The 19,977-nt window shown below is 41.3% G+C and overlaps 1 protein-coding gene and 1 pseudogene across 3 annotated transcripts in view; one reads left to right on the top strand and one right to left on the bottom strand.

Annotated features, from left to right (window-relative positions):
• SUSD4 (sushi domain containing 4) overlaps positions 1–19,977 on the bottom strand; it is a 199,141-nt gene that overhangs the window by 112,961 nt on the left and 66,203 nt on the right. The gene's annotated exons all lie outside the window — the stretch shown is intronic.
• On the top strand, positions 7,060–7,159 carry LOC128597983 (uncharacterized; annotated as a pseudogene).

Genomic DNA, 19,977 nt, shown 5'->3' with positions numbered 1-19,977 from the left:
GACAATAATAGATGTGATGAGTGATCAAGATCTGGATTTGGATCAGAAAAATGGAGGTTTAATTCTGGCTTTATCATCACTTAGCTTTGTGACCTTATGCTGGTTACTAAAACTTTTCATTGCTCTGAAACTCTATCTGGCAAAATGGGGGAAATAACCCCTGGCACATGGAGAAATAAAGAATGAATGAAGGGTGGCACCTGTGGCTCAAAGGAGAAGGGCACCGGCCCCATATGCCAGAGGTGGCAGGTTCAAGCCCAGCACTGGCCAAAAACTGCAAAAAAAAAAGAAAGAAAGAAAGAATGAAATATCACACCAAGTCCTGGATAAACATTCAGTGAGTGGAAGTCAGAAAGATTTGTAATTTTTTTCGTGTCTTCAGACTCAGGTGGGGTACTTGGTGGAAGGCAGGGATGATGCTGCAGCCTGAAGATCAGTGGGAGAAGTGAATGGGGCAGACAGGTACTCAAAGTAGGAAGATATCCAGAAACGCTCCAGAAACCACCTTCTCTGAGAAGGGTGTCTGACAAGTTCTCCATCTGCTGAGAACTTTCCCTCCTAGAATGAAGCTTGTTTCAGGCTTTGCTTGAGATGAGAAAGGAGAGGCTGAGGGCTCTGTGACCACCACTTATTTTATGTTTTCTGTATTGCAATTACAGGTAAAAAATTCATTTGAAGAAAAAATTCTGCTGCTATTTAAAGTTTGTCTTACAGAATAGATCTGATTACAAAAGGCAGCTGCTCCTCGGTACCTGATCCTGAGTTTCAAGAATTAGATGTAAAAGTTAAAGGGACCAGCCCTTAGAAGGAAAAGACCGCTGATTAGAAGTCCTGACTTCCAGGGAAGGAGGTGTGGATGTATACCATCTCTTAAAAGCCTATACTTAACAATGGCAGGTATTCAAAAGGTCAGAGAAAAAATAGGGCTGATTCTATAGTGAGACTTTGGAAAAAAAGGGGACTCACAAGAGTTGAGAAGCTCTTCCAACTCTACCTCCTGGGGAATGTGGCTTAGATGCTAATACCTGTATACGAAGCCTGAAAGCAAGGGCACCAAGGTGACCAAGGCTGCAGAGAAATGTAGCATGGACTTGCAAGGACAGTGACAGTGTAGAAGAGACTGCCACCCCAAACGACTTGCAAAACATTTGAACACCAAAAAAAGCTAGGAGGTGGGGGATGGAGAGGGATTTCATTCATGCATTTATCCAGCAACCTGTCACCAGCACGAGGACAGGCACATCTGGGGAGAAGGGAGGGAGAATGTCTTTCTTTTTTATACCATTCTGATGAGGGTGCCAAAATAATACTGCCCTGCTGCATTCCAGGCTTACAGGATTCCCACTGGGAACAGCTTCTTCAGGCTTTGCACTCCTGTTTTCCTCCATGCTCCTGGTCACATGGAAACCTGGAGGAAGGGGGATAGGGCAGAGCCATGGCAGACAGAGGACAGGGCCTCTCTCCTCACCCCTGACAACTGCCACCTTCCTCTCTGAAGATGAGTCTTTCCCAGAAGGTTCCTCCATCTGCCATTCAAACAGGATAGAACCACAAGGTCTATGCCATGCCCAGCAGGGGGCAAAGTGAGGTTGGGCTGAGACTCATGGCCACAAACTCATTTTGCAACAAAGGAAGCAGAGCCTCAGAGACATTAAGTAACTTGCTCAAAGTCACCAAATTAGCAGGGCACAAGGCCAGAATCCTAAAAGTCTGTCTGGTCTCCTTTCTCTCTCCACACTACCACCTCTAGAGGCCTTGAACTATAGAACCTGGCTGTCCAGAGAGGGCAAAAGAGGGCATCTGAGGCAGGGAGGGCAGCTAAGGAGAGGATGGAGACCTGGGAAAAGAAAGATAAGGAAGAGACCAGCACCACAGACCCTGTGGGGCAGCCGTTAGCCAGGGGTGGGCAGGGGGAAGGAGGCCTTCACATCAAGGTCAGGGAATTCATGCGTCACAACCTTTGTATCAAACAGGAGACTCTCTGTAAGTTCTGACAGTTCAACATGGTCCTAGGAAGGTTTTATTCTGAAATCCCATTTGGCCTTTCAGAAAATCCTCAAGAAACCTGGGGAAGTGATCTTTGTCAATAGCTTGTATTTCTCCTTTACTCCCAGAGGAACATTATTATCAAACTCAAGTCACTGTCTCTCCTGAGGCCAGGAAGCTCATTTGTTCCAGATCTGTGCTGGCTGCCCTGAGATGCTCTGTGCTGGGAGCTCTTCTGTGCCTGGCCTTCATAATACAAGAGGCGCGAGCCCAGCAGCCTCTGCCTCACCAGGCAGGGTAAATAAGCCCCACACAAGAGCCCCCTCACTCCCCGCCGGTACATGTTCCGGTGCATCCATCTGAAACACATACTGAAGAGTGAAGATGTGCCCACACAGCATCTCTAGCAGCGATGGGGAGGGCAAGGCAGGCTGGTTTTCACAGGTACGGGGAATAAAGCTGCTCTTTCCACAGGATCAACTTCTCTTCTAGGGGTAAATTCTTCTTGCTGAATTTTAATCCATGGTTCTTTATATTTGTCAGTGAAATTACAAGTTTCGTACTGACATTTCCAGCCAGCAAAGAAAGTAAAGTTTAGGAACACCCCCATCTTACCCTTTTCACTGCAGAAGTGCTGGTGGGAGGGGTGGGCAGTGGAAGGCAAGGGTTCCAATCCAGCTCTGCACTTATTACCAACATGGGCTTGGCTGGACAAGTTACTTTCCTCTGCGACTCCATTTTCTCACCAGCAAAGTCAGGTAAACTCTCACTGGGTTGCTCCGTCACCCAGGCTAGAGTGCATAACTCACTGCAGTCTCTATCTCCGGGGCTGAAGTACTGCTCTGACCTCAGCCTTCAAAGTAGCTGGGGCTACAGGTACATGCCACCACACCTGGCTAATTTTTCTATTTTTTATAGAGACAGAGATATCATTATGTTGTCCAGGCTGGTCTCAACACCTAGCCTTAAGTGATCCTCCCCACTTGGCCTCCCAAAGTGCTGGGTTTACAGGTGTGAGCCACTGTGCTCAGCCCAGGAGAGACTTTTTTTAAATGATTTCTTCTAGGAATTCCAACTTTGTCCTTTAAATAAAATGTAGATTAACATAGGAAAAGTAACTTTTATCTGTCACCACTATCTCAATAAATACGGCACATCTAAAAGAAACAGCAGTGCCTCACGTGGTATCTGCCCAGTTCTATTGGTCATGTCATCATCAGGGAGGGGTATGGGGTATTCCTTAAGAAGCACTGTGCCTGTGAGCTGAAATGTGCTCAGCACAAAGAGCAGGAGTGGGATGTGGGCACTCCCCCCAGGCCTGAGCTCTCCTCCCACATGGCAGACCCAGGGTGGCCATGTCCCTCTGCTCCCTGGGCATTACACAGAGGACTCTGTGTACATCTGCTGAACATGGACTGGGGCAATGGGTTTGCCTTCCAACATGAATGTGCCGCTGCCTGACTCCACAAGTTGTGCCCACCCTCTGTGAGGAAGGCAGACACCACACAGCCCAAGAAAAGGAGAGACAGGCTTGCTCTGGGCTCAGGCACCAGCCCTGAATGCTTGTTCCTTCCTGCTTTTCTTTAGCATTTTGGAAGGCAGTTCATATGGAGCAGAGAAAAGACCCAGAGACCTGTGTGCAACCCTGAGCCAGCCCCTTTCTAGCTGGCTGATGTGGGGCAATGGAGACCTCTCTAGGTCTCAGTTTCCTTATCTTTAAAATAAGGGTAATAAAATGCTTGCCCCCCAGGGCTGTCATGAGACTTAAAGGAAGTATTATGTATGAAGCACTCAGAACTCTGCCTGGCACACGGTAAGTAATCAATACATGCTGAGCACCACCATCCTCGTCATCCCTCTTCAGTGCCCTTCATCTCCTCTGCAGAGACTGTACTTCTCTGAACAGCACCTGTGTTTCTCTCTGTGCGTTTCTAATACTGTGCTCTGATCTAGCCTAGAACTCACTATGTTGCTGGAATTATTTAATCATGTGCTTATTGATCTAACAAGACCAAGTATTGTCTTGTATTTGCTGGAATTATTTAATCATGTGCTTATTGATCTAACAAGACCAAGTATTGTACCAGGGGTTCCTCTGGTGATCTAAAGCCAGAATAACGTTTTTAAATGCACAAAATAAAATGTGTACTTTTATAAAGGAAACTGATCATATGAAAGTACAGTCATCATAATATTTTTTAAAACAAATCTGTGATATGGTAATATATGTGCTTCTTTATTAACACATCAAATAACAAGATTTGCTGCTGGATCTAACACAGGTTGAGTATCTCTTATCTGAAATGCTTGGAATCAGAAAGGTTTTGGACTTTAGATTTTTTTAGATTTTGGAACATTTACATTTGTATACTTATTGACCGAGCATCCCCAAACCAAAAAGCCAAAATTGAAATGCTCCCATGAGCATTTTCTTGGAGGTCATGTCAGCACTCAAAAAGTTTCAGATTTTAGAGTAGTTTGGATTTTGGATTGGGGATGGTCAACCTATAATAACCCTCACTGATAAACATAAATGAAATTTTATGATATTTGCAACTGTAAATGATAAGAAAATATCTGTGACTGCAGTCATAGGTACTATTAAGATTACTCTAGTCAATTCCCTACCTCCCTAAATAAAGAAAATACCAAACATCAGTTAAAGATTAGTATGGGAGAAAAGGATAGTGTTTTTTCTCATCTAAACTCACAGACCTCTTGAATTCTGCTTAGAACCTTCATCTAAACTGTGAGTTTCTAAGAGTTCATGTTCTATTTATCTAACCTCAGTGTCAAGCATAGAGCTTGGTATACAGGAAAGACTCAACATATTGTTTCTTTAATTAATGACTTTAGGACATTGTGTCAGGTGCTGTAAAACAGATAAGCCCTCTAGAAGCTAAAATATATACACAAATAACTGGATACAAGATAACAGGTGGCAAGTGCCACAATGTAGGAGACCCAAGGGTAGATGGCATGGGGTACGTGTGGGCGTAGGTGGGAGTGTGTGGTGTGTGTGTGCACATGCAAGTGTGTGCGCATTTGGGTGCACACAGAGAGTATGCATGTGAAGCAGGAACTGAAGACTGTGGTGGGAAGTGTGCATTTACCAATTTATTTTGGAATTATTGGTCATGAATCTATCTCCTTGACTAAAATAAGCTTTCACAGACAGAGACCATGTTTTATTTATGTTTGGGCAATAGACGTGGTATTTTGAAAATACTAAACTAATATATTTTTCATTCCCTTATATCATGTTCCCTGTAGCCTTCACACAATTACAGCTAAGTCCTTCCCCTAGGAAGAGGAACATGGCACGTAGGAAGGCCACAGGGAGGAAAGGAGGCTTGCCGGAGAAAGGTTGTCACTAGGGGGAACAGCAGAGGAAATAGACAGCCCTTCTGCCTCCCCTGTAGGAGGAGCTGGAGGAAGAGAGAACGGAGGCTGAAGGAAGGGAGAGTGAGACAAAGGAAGGATAAAGGGAAGGAGGTGGGAGGACAGAATGAAGGGGGCAGGGAGAGAGCAAGGGAAGGAAGGAGGGAGGAGAGGAAAAAAGGAAGGAAGAAGAGAGGTTAAGAGAAGAAGCTAAAAACTGTTTTATACATCCCTCTGAGACTCTGGGTGCAGGAAGACTGCCTAGCAAATGCCCAGCATTAACATGAGATGCCCACACAGAAAGGAAATGGTAACACATAGAGTTCTGATCAATGGAGACCCAGACAGCACTCAGAGGGGTCCTGTGAGTGAAGGGGTCCAAAATGGGAGACACAAAAGGGAGCTGAAGACTAAAAGCCAGGGCCTGCCATGAAGCGGCTATGGAGAGAGGAAAACTCCCTCACAGCTAAACTGCAGGGTGGATTCCCCAGGCCAGGGACTGGATGGAGATGCAGTGAGACTCAGAGAGTAGAAACCAGTCAGCAGGTGGCCCTGCTGAAAGACCGCAAGACTAGTAGCCCCACCAGCCATGGACTCCAGCCCTGGGTGCCAGCAGGATGCAATGACCAGAGGGGAAGGACACTGGAAAGAAGCACTCAGGGCCAGCATGCCCCTCCCCACTGCCTGAAGGACATTTAGGCTCCTTCCACCCCATGTGCCACTTAGGGAGAACATCTCAGGAGGTGGAAACAACCCAGAAAGAAAGTCTTAACCTAGAATCAATCTGCCTCAATATTTACCAAAAAGAGGCTGAGCTTACCTGAAGTAGTTGACCTTGCCTAAGAGAGATATATTTAAAGGATCTTTAGCCATCTGTCAATATTGAAGCTTCACTGCCAGGTGAAAAGATATAGGAAGGAAAGGACCTGACTGTTTTTATTTTTATTTTTTGGCACATTTGAGGGCAATGTGTAAGTAGCAACTTTCTCACATCCACACAAGTCTCATGTGTAACTCCAACCCCTACTGCAGCATCTGGCACATAGTGGGCCCACAGTAAATACTGATAAGGTGAGGAGCTGAGGCACACAGGAAGCAGGGACAACTGACAGCTAACAGACGGCCACAAAGAGAAAGGAAACAGTACAGAATCAAAGATATAAGGGCTATAAAAATGAAAGAGCTTTTGTGAGCCACTGAGGCTGTCATTGGCTTATCGAATCATACGATAGTGACTTATCACAATAAAGACTCAAGACATCAAAATTTCTTGATTTAAGAAGGACAGGGCACGGTGGCTCACACCTGTAATGCCAACACTTTGGAAGGCCATGCTGGGAGCTTGAGGCTGGGAGTTTGAAATCATCCTACGCAACAAAGCAAGACCCTGTCTCTACAAAAAAATTAAAAAATTATCCAGGCATGGTACATGAGGTTGACATGGGAAGATCACGTTTGAGCTATGATTGCTCCATAGCACTCCAGCCTGGGTGACAGAGAAAGATGCTATCTCTAAAAACAAACAAACAAAGTATTTCTTTAAAAAAAAAAAAAAAGAAGAAGAAGGGAGGCATGCCTTTTGGGTGTAGGACATAACTATAAGATGGACTCTACCTAACAAATTCAAATATTGTGACTTAATTCTATGTACCCTCACATTAACCTACAATAATAAAAATATAAAATATACATGTGTGGCCCTGTCATAGAGCCCCATGCCAGAGCAAACTGGCCCTGAACCATTGCCTGGCCTCTACCTATAGGCACTGGCACTGAAGTGGGTCGCACAGTAAAAAAAAAAAAAAAATATATATATATATATATATATATATAAAATATAAAAGAAGGTAGGAAAATACATATTTTAGAAGAATTCTCATCCAAAATGGTTTTTTTAAATGTATCTTGAAGGGTTAAAACTTAGCTAAAAAAAAATTAATTTTCAAAGACCTACCACTCCTCCAAACATGGTGGATCAATAAAACACAAATGCAGAGGGAGGGAGGCAATATGGCCGACTGAAGCCAGCTTGCAGCAGAGGCTCCTGACCAGAGGGAGAAATAATGGCCAGAAACAACCCAATAAAGTGGAAGATCAGGACCTGAGGTGAGAGAGAGGATTGATAGGTTCCCATCACCCCTGCTGCAACAAGCTGGGAATCCAAGGGAACAAATTTCAGATACAAAACCCATCCCAAAGAGGAGTGAATCCTTCCCTCACCCTCCACCCCCCCACACACACACACACACCACCTGGCCAGGAAAGCGCCTTGAGGTGAATAGAGAACAGAGGACCTTTTGTTTCACCAAAAGGGAGAGAACGACTGAGGGCCGGGACTCCCTCCAGAGATACCGCTGCAAGCCTAGGCAGTCTCTTGCCTGGGCCAAAAGTTGATCTAATACTCACCCTACCTTCCTAAACTCCCAATCCACCCCTCCCTCCCTCTCCTGGTGGTAGGGAAGACTACCTCCTGAAAAATCCAGAGCATTTGCAGGAGCCTGGTGGGGAGCCGAGCTGCCCACCAGGGGCTGCTGAGCCAGGAAGCTGGTGGGCTGCGGTCCACAGTGGTTGGTAGCACAGGTCCCGAACATGCTCTTTCCAACACGGGGCAAGTCTCTCTCCCCTTGTGACCCTCCGCCTCTATTATAGTTTGAGCACCACTGCCCCACAGCTCATGAGGTGCCCTGTCCTAGCAAAAATCTGCCAAATGCTCTGGATTTTGGAACTAGTACCTATAATACTTAACCTTTTCCAAAACATCGAAAAAGAAAGAATACTTCCCACCACATTCTATGAAGCAAATATCACCCTGATCCCCAAACCAGGAAAAGACCCAACAAGAAAAGAAAACTATAGACCAATATGTTTAATGAACATAGATGCAAAAATATTCAATAAGATCCTAGTAAAAAGAATCCAGCAATATATCAAATGAATTATACACCAAGTAGGTTTTATCCCAGAGTCTTAAGGTTTGTTCAATATATATAAATCTATAAACATAATATATCACATAACAAACTGAAAACAAAGACCATATGATTCTCTCCATAGATGCAGAAAAAGCTTTTGACAATATCCAGCATCCTTCCATCACAATCAGGCAAGAGAAGGTGATCAAGGGTATATAAATAGGGTCAGAGGAGATCAAACTTTCACTCTTCACAGATGATATGATTTTATACCTGGAAAACCCCATAGACTCAACCACCAAACTCTTAGAAGTGATCAAGGAATATAGTAGTGTCTCAGGATACAAAATCAATGCTCACAAATCAGTAGCCTTTATAAATATCAATAATAGTCAAGCCAAAATAACAGTCAAGGACTCTATTTCATTTACAGTTGTACCAAAGAAGATGAAATATTTGGGAATTTACCTAACAAAGGAAGGAAAAATCTCTATAAAGAGAATTATGAAATGCTGAGAAAAGAAATAACCGAAGATGTTAACAAATGGAAAAACATACCATGCTCATGGCTAGGAAGAATCAACACTATTAAAATGTCCATACTACCCAAAGCAATTTACAAATTTAAATCCCTATCAAAGCACTACTGTCATACTTTACAGATGTGGAAAAAATAGTACTTCATTTTATATGGAACCAGAAAAAACCTTGAACAGTCAAGACATTACTCAGAAATAAAAAAAAATCAGGAGGGCGTGGCACCTGTGGCTCAAGGAGTAGGGTGCCAGTCCCATATGCTGGAGGTGGTGGGTTCAAACCCAGCCCCGGCCAAAAACCACAAAAAAAAAAAAAAAAAAAAAAATCAGGAGGAATCACACTACCAGACTTCAAACTATCCTATAAATCTATAGTGATCAAAACTGCATGGTATTGGCACAAAAATAGAGAGGGAGATATATGGAACAGATATGAGAACTAAGACATGAACCCAGACACTTACCATCATTTGATCTTTGATAAGCCCACCAAAAATATAAAGAGGGGGAAATGGACCTCCAGAAGAGCTACACCGCCACACGCGATCAGCGCCTACCAGACCTCTGTAAGAGCTGCACTACAACCCACGATCCGCGCCCACCCAGACCTCCATGAGAGATGTGCCGTGACCCATGATGGGCGCCCACCCGGACCTCCAGAAGAGCTGCGCCGTGACGTGCGAACCAACATCGGCACCTGCCCAAACCCCGGTAAGAGCCACAACCCCTCCCCCCCGCAACACGCGACCCACGACCCACGACCCACGCCTGCCCAAACTTCTTTACAAGCGGTGCCATGACCCGTGACCCATGACCCGTGCTGGCCAGGCCTCCACATGCCCTGACCAGGAACTCCAGGAACCCGGTGTCCTCCCTCCTGTACACTCCCTGCCTCCATACTCGCTGCTCCTCTGGCCAGGGGCTCTGGTAGCCGTGTTCCCTCCAGAGCCCTCCCTGCCTCTGTGCAGAGCCCTTCTCCTGATCAGAAACTGCTGGAGCCTTGGGCCCTCTGTGCCAAAGTCAATGAGCACCAGGAACTCCCAGAACTGTATGCACCACCACCCGCCTAGTTGCTGGATCTAGGTGGGTCACACTCTGGAGCTGCTCCCACAACCCGAACTCCCTGGATGGGGCAGCCCCAGAGGAGCTACACAGGGTCACTCCCTACAAAGATCCAACAACATAGAGTGACCCCGCTGGGGTCTAATCTTGGAGAGACACCTCCCCAACTCTGAGGAAGGCCAGAGGCAATGGTGAAAAACAAACATGATGCGAAATCAACGGAAATACTCTGGCAATATAAATAATCAGAGTAGATCAACTCCCCCAAGGAACAATGGGGCAGACACAGCACAAGATCCCATGCACAAACAAATAGTTGAGATGTCAGAAATCAAATTCAGAATCTGGATAGCAAAAAAGATCGAATTAGAATTCCAATCAGTGACCCAAAAGATATCTCAAGAATTCAACGAATTCAAAGACCAAATGACCAAAGATTTTGACACATTGAGACAAGAAGTTGCAGCCCTCAAAGATCTGAGAAACACAGTACAATACCTCAGTAACAGAATGGAGCAAGCAGAAGAAAGGATTTCTGACATTGAAGACAAAGCTTTTGAACACTCCCAAACTCTCAGAAAGGAAGAGAAATGGAGGATAAATACAGATCACTCTCTCAGAGAGCTCTGGTATAATCTGAAGAAAATCAATATTCGTCTTATAGGGATCACCGAACACGATGAAGTGGCTTCTCAAGGCACAGAAACTCTTCTCCATGAGATTATGAATGAGAACTTTCCAGACATGCCAAGAGATTCTGAAATTCAGTCAGCAGACACTTTCAGAACTCCAGCACGACTCAACCCAAATAAGACATCCCCCGGACACATCATAATCAATTTCACTAAAGTTAATATGAAGGAGAAAATTCTGAAAGCAGCCAGATGAAAGAAAACCATTACCTACAAGGAGAAGAATATTAGAATAACTGCAGATCTCTCTGCTGAAAATTTTCAAGCTAGAAGAAAATGGTCATCGACTTTTAATCTTTTAAAACAAAATAACTACCAACCCAGGATCCTGTACCCAGCTAAACTGAGTTTCATTTATGAAGGAGAAATTAAATACTTTAATGACATTCACATGTTGAAGAAATTTGCCATAACTAAATCAGCTCTCCAGGATATTCTCAGACCTATCATCCATAAAGACCAGTGTAATTCTCCACCACAGAAGTAAACCCACACAGAAAATTTTGATCAATATCCAACTTCCACAGTTGCAAAAGGATTAAAAAAGTGCACCGGACTCTCAAAAGGCTTATCAATATTCTCAATTAATGTGAATGGTTTAAATTGTCCTCTAAAGAGGCACACGTTGGTGGACTGGATACAAAAACTCAAGCCAGATATCTGCTGCATACAAGAATCTCACCTTACATTAAAAGACAAATATAGACTCAAGGTGAAGGAATGGTTATCTACACTCCAGGCAAATGTAAAAAAGAAAAACGCAGGTGTCGCAATCCCATTTGCAGATGCAATAGGCTTTAAACCAACCAAAATAAGGAAGGATAAGGATGGACACTTCATATTTCTTAAAGGTAATACTCAATATGATGAGATTTCAATTATTAATATTTATGCACCCAACCAGAATGCACCTCAATTTATAAGAGAAACTCTAACAGACATGAGCAACTTGATTTCCTCCAGTTTCATAGTAGTTGGAGATATTAACACCCCGTTAGCAGTGCTGGATAGATCCTCCAAAAAGAAGCTAAGCAAGAAAATTTTAAATTAAAACTTAACCATTCAACATCTGGACTTAACAGACATCTACAGAACATTTCATCCCAACAAAACTGAATACACATTCTTCTCATCGGCCCACGGAACATACTCCAAAATCTACCACATCTTAGGCCACAAATATAACCTCAGCAAAATTTTAAAAATAAAAATCATTCCTTGTATCTTCTCAGACCATCGTGGAATAAAAGTTGAACTCAATAACAACAGGAACCTGCATACCCATACAAAAACATGGAAGCTAAATAACATTATGCTGAAGGATTAGATGGGTTATAGACGAGATTAAGAAGGAAATCACCAAATTTTTGGAACAAAACAACAATGAAGACATGAACTATCAGAACCTCTGGGATACTGCAAAGGCAGTCCAAAGAGGGAAATTTATAGCACAGCAAGCCTTCCTCAAGAAAACGGAAAGAGAGGAAGTTAATAACTTAATGGGACATCTCAAGCAACTGGACAAGGAAGAACATTCCAACCCCCAACCCAGCAGAATAAAAGAAATAACCAAAATCAGAGCAGAATTAAATGAATTTGAAAAAATAAAGAATTATACAACAGACCAATAAATCCAAAAGTTGGTTTTTAGAAAAGGTCAATGAAATAGATAAACCTTTGGTCAACCTAACCAGGAAAACAAAGAGTAAAATCTCTAATTTCATCAGTCAGAAATGGTAACGATGAAATAACAATAGATCCCTCAGAAATTAAAAAAAATCCTTAACAAATACTACAAGAAACTCTACTCTCAAAAATACGAAAATCTGAAAGAAATTGACCAATACCTGGAAGTATGCCACCAACCAAGACTTAGCCAGAATGAAGTGGAAATGTTGAACAGGCCTATATCAAGTTCTGAAATAGCATCAACTATACAAAATCTCCCTAAAAAGAAAAGCCCAGGACCAGATGGCTTTACATCTGAATTCTACCAAACAACAACTAGTACCTATATAACTAAACCTCTTCCAAAATATAGAAAAAGAAGGAATATTACCCAACGCATTCTACAAACAAAACATGACCTTGATCCCCAAACCAGGGAAAGACCCAACAAGAAAAGAAAATTATAGACCAATATCACTAATGAATATTGATACTAAAATACTCAATAAGATCCTAACAAACAGAATCCAAAAACACATCAAAAAAATTATACACCACAACCAAGTGGGATTTATCCCAGGGTCTCAAGGCTGGTTCAATATACGTAAATCTATAAATGTAATTCAGCACATAAACAAATTAAAAAATAAGGACCATATAATTCTTCCAATTGATGCAGAAAAAGCTTTTGATAATATCCAGCATCCCTTCATGATCAGAACACTTAAGACAATTGGTATAGAAGGGACATTTCATAAACTGATAGAGGCCATCTAAAGCAAACCCACAGCCAATATCGTATTGAATGGAGTTAAATTGAAATCATTTCCACTTAGATCAGGAACCTGGCAAGGTTGCCCATTCTCTCCATTTCTCTCTGACATTGTAATGGACATTTTAGCCATTGCAATTAGGGAAGAAAAGGAGATCAAGGGTATCCACATAGGGTCAGAAGAGATCAAACTTTCACTCTTCGCAGATGACATGATCGTGTATCTGGAAAACACTAGGGATTCTACTACAAAACTTTTAGAAGTGATCAAGGATTACAGCAATGTCTCAGGCTACAAAATCAACACTCATAAATCTGTAGCCTTTATATATACCAACAAGTAGGTGGAGGGAGAGGGATTAATGGGATTACACCTGCGGTGCATCTTACAAGGGTATATGTGAATCTTAGTAAATGTGGAATGTAAAGGTCTTAGCAAAATAACTAAGAAAATGCCAGGAAAGCTATGTTAACTAGTGTGATGAAATGTGTCAAACGGTCTATGAACCAAGTGTATGGTGCCCCATGATCATACTAATGTACACAGCTATGATTTAATAAAAAAAATTAAAAAAAAAAAAACAGCATGATACTGGCACAAAAACAGAGAAGTAGATGTCTGGCATAGAATAGAAAACCAAAAGATGAATCCAGCCACTTACCATTATTTGATCTTTGACAAGCCAATTAAAAACATTTAATGGGGAAAAGATTTCCTATTTAACAAATGGTGCTGGGTGAACTGGATGGTGACCTGTAAAAGACTGAAACTGGACCCACACCTTTCGCCATTAACTAAGATAGACTCTCACTGGATAAAAGATTTAAACTTAAGACATGAAACTATAAAAGTACTTCAAGTAAGTGCAGGGAAAACTCTTGAAGGAATCGGCCTGGGTAAATATTTTATGAGGAGGACTCCCCAGGCAATTGAAGGGGTGAGAGGTGAATGGTGGGATCACACCTATGGTGCATAATGCAAGGGTACATGTCGGATCTATTAGTATAGAGAAGGGGTCCTCAAACTATGGCCCGCAGGCCACATGAGGCAGTGTGAATTGTATTTGTTCCCATTTTGTTTTTACTTCAAAATAAGATAAGTACAGTGTGCACAGGAATTTGTTCATAGTTTTTTTAAACTATAGTCCGGCCCTCCAACAGTCTGAGGGACAGTGAATTGGCCCCCTGTTTAAAAAGTTTGAGGATGCCTGGTATAGAGTATAAATGTCTTAACACAATAACTAAGTAAACAAGATGAGGTATATATTAACCAGTGTGATGTAAGCATTCCTAATTCTATACGAAATCAGCACATTGTACCCCATAAATGCATTAATGTATACATGACCTATGTGTTTATGATTTAATAACAAAAATTTAAAAATTAAAATTTTCAATAATAAAATTAAACACACAATAAAATATTATTTCATTCCCACTTAAAAAAAAAAACCCACAAATGTACTTTGCCTTTCCTCTCTCAAGATCAGTCCAGAAATGTGATTGTTTCCTGTCCAGGATCCATCGCCAGGTGATGCCTCCTAACTTATTCAGCCCTATTCAGACAGCAAGACTTCTTTAGAGTGGCCTACAGTATTTCCTTCAGGTCAATGGGACGCCATCCACATCAGTACTTGGGAGAGCAAAGACTGAACATGTCTCTGCATGAATGAGTAGCAGAGGCCATGGGTGCTCCACGGGTAGCACCAGCAGGCACCAGTTCCCACAAGCCGGACCTCTTTCTTTGTAAACACATACTCACATTTCCCCCCCCCAGCCCCACCCCAAGATCAATGCAGTGCCCCCCAGTGTGGGGTGCTTTTCTCATCTTTATCTATGATACCCACAGTTGAGATGGGCCTATCCCTCCTCTGACATCATTTTGCCAATGGGGGAAGAAACAGAAGCATTTGAAAATCTCTTTGATTTGATGAGCTCATACCATATTATGAGCTGGCTCATAATAAAAGCCAGCTCTTATTATGTGGCTTGGCTTCAGTATTCCTTCTCTCCTGCCTTCCCCAGAAAGCAAGAAAAACTCTTCAATGTGCTAAAGTCTTTATTTAAATAAAGACCAAAATACCCCAAGCGAATTAAAAAAAAAAAACTCCAAATAATACCATCATTTGTTTGAATTGAACCAGAAGAAAACACTTATAAAAGATATGACTGTAACAGAAATATATTGAAAGTAAGGGATAAATTTTGGAGGTTACAGTAGTTCTACCAAATTATAAAGGAAAAACAACTCATAATTCATACCCAAGCTTCATCGATGTGCACAATCTCCTGTAAACCAGGTCTAACTCATTCTGTGTTTCACACATTCACCATAGAGAATAAGAGAAAATGATTTACCTGTTATTTAGGTCAAAACTGACCATGTGACTCAGCCATGCTTAGGGCCACCGGGCTGACAGAGCTCCCAGAGAAAAGCCCCTAGAAACTACTTACTCCGTGGTTCCAATAACCTAACAAGAGGCACAAGGCCACTGCTAGCCTACAGAGAGCCTTTATGCATTTAGAAAAAGACTGACACAGCTCCAGGCCACAGCCTGGGCATGACAGCAAGAGCCTCCCTTTGCCTGGAACCTTGGGCCAGGTGCCATCTGCATAATCCTATCACAGGGAACTGTCACCACTCAGAGATTCAATAAGAGGTTGCATTTACATGCAAAGTTTCCTTAATCAAACCCTCTCGTCATTTGAAAAGCACTAGTTTGCTGAAAATATATATCTTCTTTATTATTATTATTATTATGAAATCATAGCTGTGTACATTAATGCAATCATGGGGCACCATACACTGGTTTTATAGACCGTTTGACACATTTTCATCACACTGGTTAACATAGCCTTCCTGGCATTTTCTTAGTTATTGTGTTAAGACATTTATATTCTACATTTGCTAAGTTTCACATGTACCCTTGTAAGATGCACTGCAGGTGTAATCCCACCAATCACCCTCCCTCTGCCCACCTCCCCCCTCCCTCACCTCCCTTTCCCCCTTCCCCCTAATCTTAGGTTATAACTGGGTTATAGCTTTCATGTGAAAGCCATAATTAGTTTCACTAGGGATGAATACATTGGATACTTTTCCTTCCATTCTTGAGATACTTTACTAAGAAGAATATGTTCCAGCTCCATCCATGTAAACATGAAAGAGGTAAAGTCTCCATCTTTCTTTAAGGCTGCATAATATTCCATGGTTATATATACCACACTTATTAATCCATTCGTGGATTGATGGGCACTTGGGCTTTTTCCATGACTTAGCAATTATGAATTGGGCTAAAATAAACATTCTGGTACAAATATCTTTGTTATAATGTGATTTTTGGTCTTCTGGGTATATACCTAGTAGAGAAATTATAGGATTGAATGGCAGATCTATTTTTAGATCTCTAAGTGTTCTCCAAACATCTTTCCAAAAGGAATGTACTAATTTGTATTCCCACCAGCAGTGTAGAAGTGTTCCCCTTTCTCCACATCCATGCCAATATCTCTGATCTTGGGATTTTGTGATATGGCCTAACCTTACTGGAGTTAGATGATATCTCAAAGTAGTTTTGATTTGCATTTCTCTGATGATAAAAGATGATGAGCATTTTTTCATATGTCTGAAGGCCATGCGCTGTCTTCTTCAGAGAAGTTTCTCTTCAAGTCCCTTGCCAAGCCTGCGATGGGATCACTTGTTCTTTTCTTGCTTATACGTTTGAGTTCTCTGTGGATTCTGGTTATTAAATCTTTGTCAGAAACATAACATGCAAATATCTTCTCCCATTCTGAGGGCTGTCTGCTTGATTTATCTACTGTGTTCTTGGCTGTGCAGAAGCTTTTTAGTTTGATCAGGTCCCAGTAGTGTATTTTTGAAGCTGCTTTAATTGCCCGGGGGGTCCTCCTCATAAAATACTCACCCAGACCAATCTCTTCAAGGGTTTTCCCTGCACTCTCCTCTAGTATTTTTATACTTTCATGTCTTAAGTTTAAATCTTTAATCCAGTGAGAGTCTATCTTAGTTAATGGTGAAAGGTGTGGGTCCAGTTTCAATCTTCTACAGGTTGCCAGCCAGTTCACCCAGCACCACTTGTTAAATAGGGAATCTTTCCCCCACTGAATGTTTTTAATTGGCTTGTCAAAGATCGAATAACAGTAAGTAGCTGGATTCATCTCTTGCTTCTCTATTCTGTTCCTGACATCTACGTCTCTGTTTTTGTGCCAGTATCATGCTGTTTTGATCACTATTGATTTATAGTATAGTCTGAGGTCCAGTAGCATGATTCCTCCTGCTTTGTTTTTATTTCTGAGTAATATCTTGGCTATTCGAGGCTTTTTCTGATTCCATGTAAAATGAAGTGTTATTTTTTCAAGATCTTTAAAGTATGACAGTGGAGCTTTAATAGGGATTGCATTAAATTGTATATTGCTTTGGGTAGTATGGACATTTTAATGATGTTGATTCTTCCCAGCCATGAGCATGGTATGTTTTTCCATTTGTTAACATTTTCAGCTATTTCTTTTCTTAGAGTTTCATAGTTCTCTTTATAGAGATCTTTCACATCCTTTGTTAGATAAACTCCCAAATATTTCATCTTCTTTGGCACTACTGTGAATGGAATAGAATTCTTAACTGTTTTTTCAGCTTGACTATTGTTGGTATATATAAAGGCTACCGATTTATTGAATGTTGATTTTGTAACCTAAGATGCTACCGTATTCTTCTAAGAGTTTTGTAGTAGAATCCCTGGTGTTTTCCAGATATACAATCATATCATCCGTGAAGAGTGAAAGTTTGATCTCTTCTGACCCTATATGGATACCCTTGATCGCCTTTTCTTCCCTAATTGTGGTGGCTAAAACTTCCATTACAATGTTAAAGAGCAGTGGAGACAATGAGCAGCCTTGTCTGGTTCCTGATCTGAGTGGAAGTGATTTCAATTTAACTCCATTCAATACGATATTGGCTGTGGGTTTGCTGAAGATGACCTCTATCAGTTTAAGAAAAGTCCCTTCTATACCAATTTTCTTAAGTGTTCTGATCATCAAGGGATGCTGGATATTATCAAAAGCTTTTTCTGCATCAATTGAGAGAATCATATGGTCTTTCTTTTTTAATTTGTTTATGTGGTGAATTATAGATTTACGTATATTGAACCAGGCTTGAGACCCTGGGATAAAACCGACTTGGTCATGATGTATAATTTGTTGATGTGTTGCTGGATTCTGTTTGTTAGGATCTTGATGAATATTTTTGCATCTATATTTATTAGTGATATTGGTCTATAATTTTCTTTTCTTGTTGGGTCTTTTCCTGGTTTGGGGATCAGGGTGATGTTTGCTTCATACAACGTGTTGGGTAGTCTTCCTTCTTTTTCTACATTTTGGAACAGGTTGAGTAATATAGGTACTAGTTCCTCTTCAAAGGTTTGGTAGAATTCTGACATGAAGCCATCTGGTCGCGGGGTTTTCTTTTTAGGGAGATTATGTATGGTTGGTGCTATTTCAGAACTTGATATGGGCCTGTTCAACATTTCCACTTGATTCTGGCTAAGTTTTGGAAGGTGACGTGCTTCCAAGTATTGGTCAATTTCCTTCAGATTGTCATATTTCTGAGAATAAAGTTTCTTGTAATATTCATTAAGGATTTTTTGAATTTCTGAGGGGTCTGTTGTTATTTTGTCTTTGTCGTTTCTGATTGATGAGATTAGAGATTTTACTCTTTTTTTCCTGGTTAGGTTAGCCAAAGGTTTATCTATTTTATTGACCTTTTCAAAAAACCAACTTTTTGATTTATTCATCTGTTGTATAATTCTTTTGTTTTCAATTTCATTTAATTCTGGTCTAATTTTGGTTATTTCTTTTCTTCTACTGGTTTTGGGGTTGAAATGTTCTTCCTTTTCCAGTTGCTTGAGATGTCCCATTAAGTTGTTAACTTCCTCTCTTTCTGTTCTCTTGAGGAAGGCTTTCAGTGCTAATTCAGCTGCATGTCTTTCAAGCCCTTAGTTAATACCTGATGTATTGCCAAACCCATGCATGACAGTTTCCTCAGGAGCATCTCTTAGTTCACTTGCTATACTTGGTATCAAGTTAGTTATTTCATCGTCTTTTGTCAGTTCTTTAAAATCCACCAAAACACTTCCCTTTCTATTTCATCCTTGTCATATAAATCAATATGCCTTGTGAAAAATTTTTCAAATGCTTGAATCTTCTCAATGAAAGGAGAACTATCACTGTAAACTTCAGAGAAATAAAGCTTCCAGCCTTTATATGGTATGAATTTATTCAGTGTTGACCAAAGTAGCAAAGACTGTGGGGTTTGTCCAGAATTATGTTTTCTTGTAGTTTTACTCAAGTTAGGTCTATGTTCTCTTTCTCTCCATTTTCCTGAAAAGTTCCTACTACTTCCTCTTTTCCAGCTTTGAAATCTTCCTCGTCCAAAACCTCTGCCTCTATGCTCTCCATTCATGTTTTAAGCTGAAGCCCAAGCTTCTCCAAATTCCTTTTTGGCATGTCTGCAACGCAACTTCCATCCCAATATATCTTCTTGAGGGGTAATTTCTTGTCTGGCTCTGGTCCACAGAAAAGAGGACAGCAGAGAGAAGAGAATTATCAGCAGCTGCTTCTAATCTCTTTATCCACAAAGGCAACATTTTCCTCCATCCTCAAGAATAGAGGGAGATGGAATACTACAGATGTAATGTCATCTGTCATTAGTAATTAGCATTCTGCAAAATAAAAACCATTTCTAAAAGAAAAGTGGCATTGTTCACCTCTGCTACTGGACATGATAATCCCAATGTCAAAATGCCCAAGTGCGATGCATCTTAACAATATCTTACATTTGCTTGAATCATGTTTTGTAAAGGAAAGGGTATAGTGTCTCACTCTGTCCTTCCTACTGGGTCCTTACAGCCTCTGTTTTAGGGAGAAGGAAGCTCAGGCTCTGAGATGGCAAATCACTTGCTTAA

The sequence above is a fragment of the Nycticebus coucang genome, chromosome 10 (assembly GCF_027406575.1).
Source record: "Nycticebus coucang isolate mNycCou1 chromosome 10, mNycCou1.pri, whole genome shotgun sequence".
Taxonomy (NCBI): domain Eukaryota; kingdom Metazoa; phylum Chordata; class Mammalia; order Primates; family Lorisidae; genus Nycticebus; species Nycticebus coucang.
This window is presented reverse-complemented; position numbering and strand designations above follow the sequence as displayed.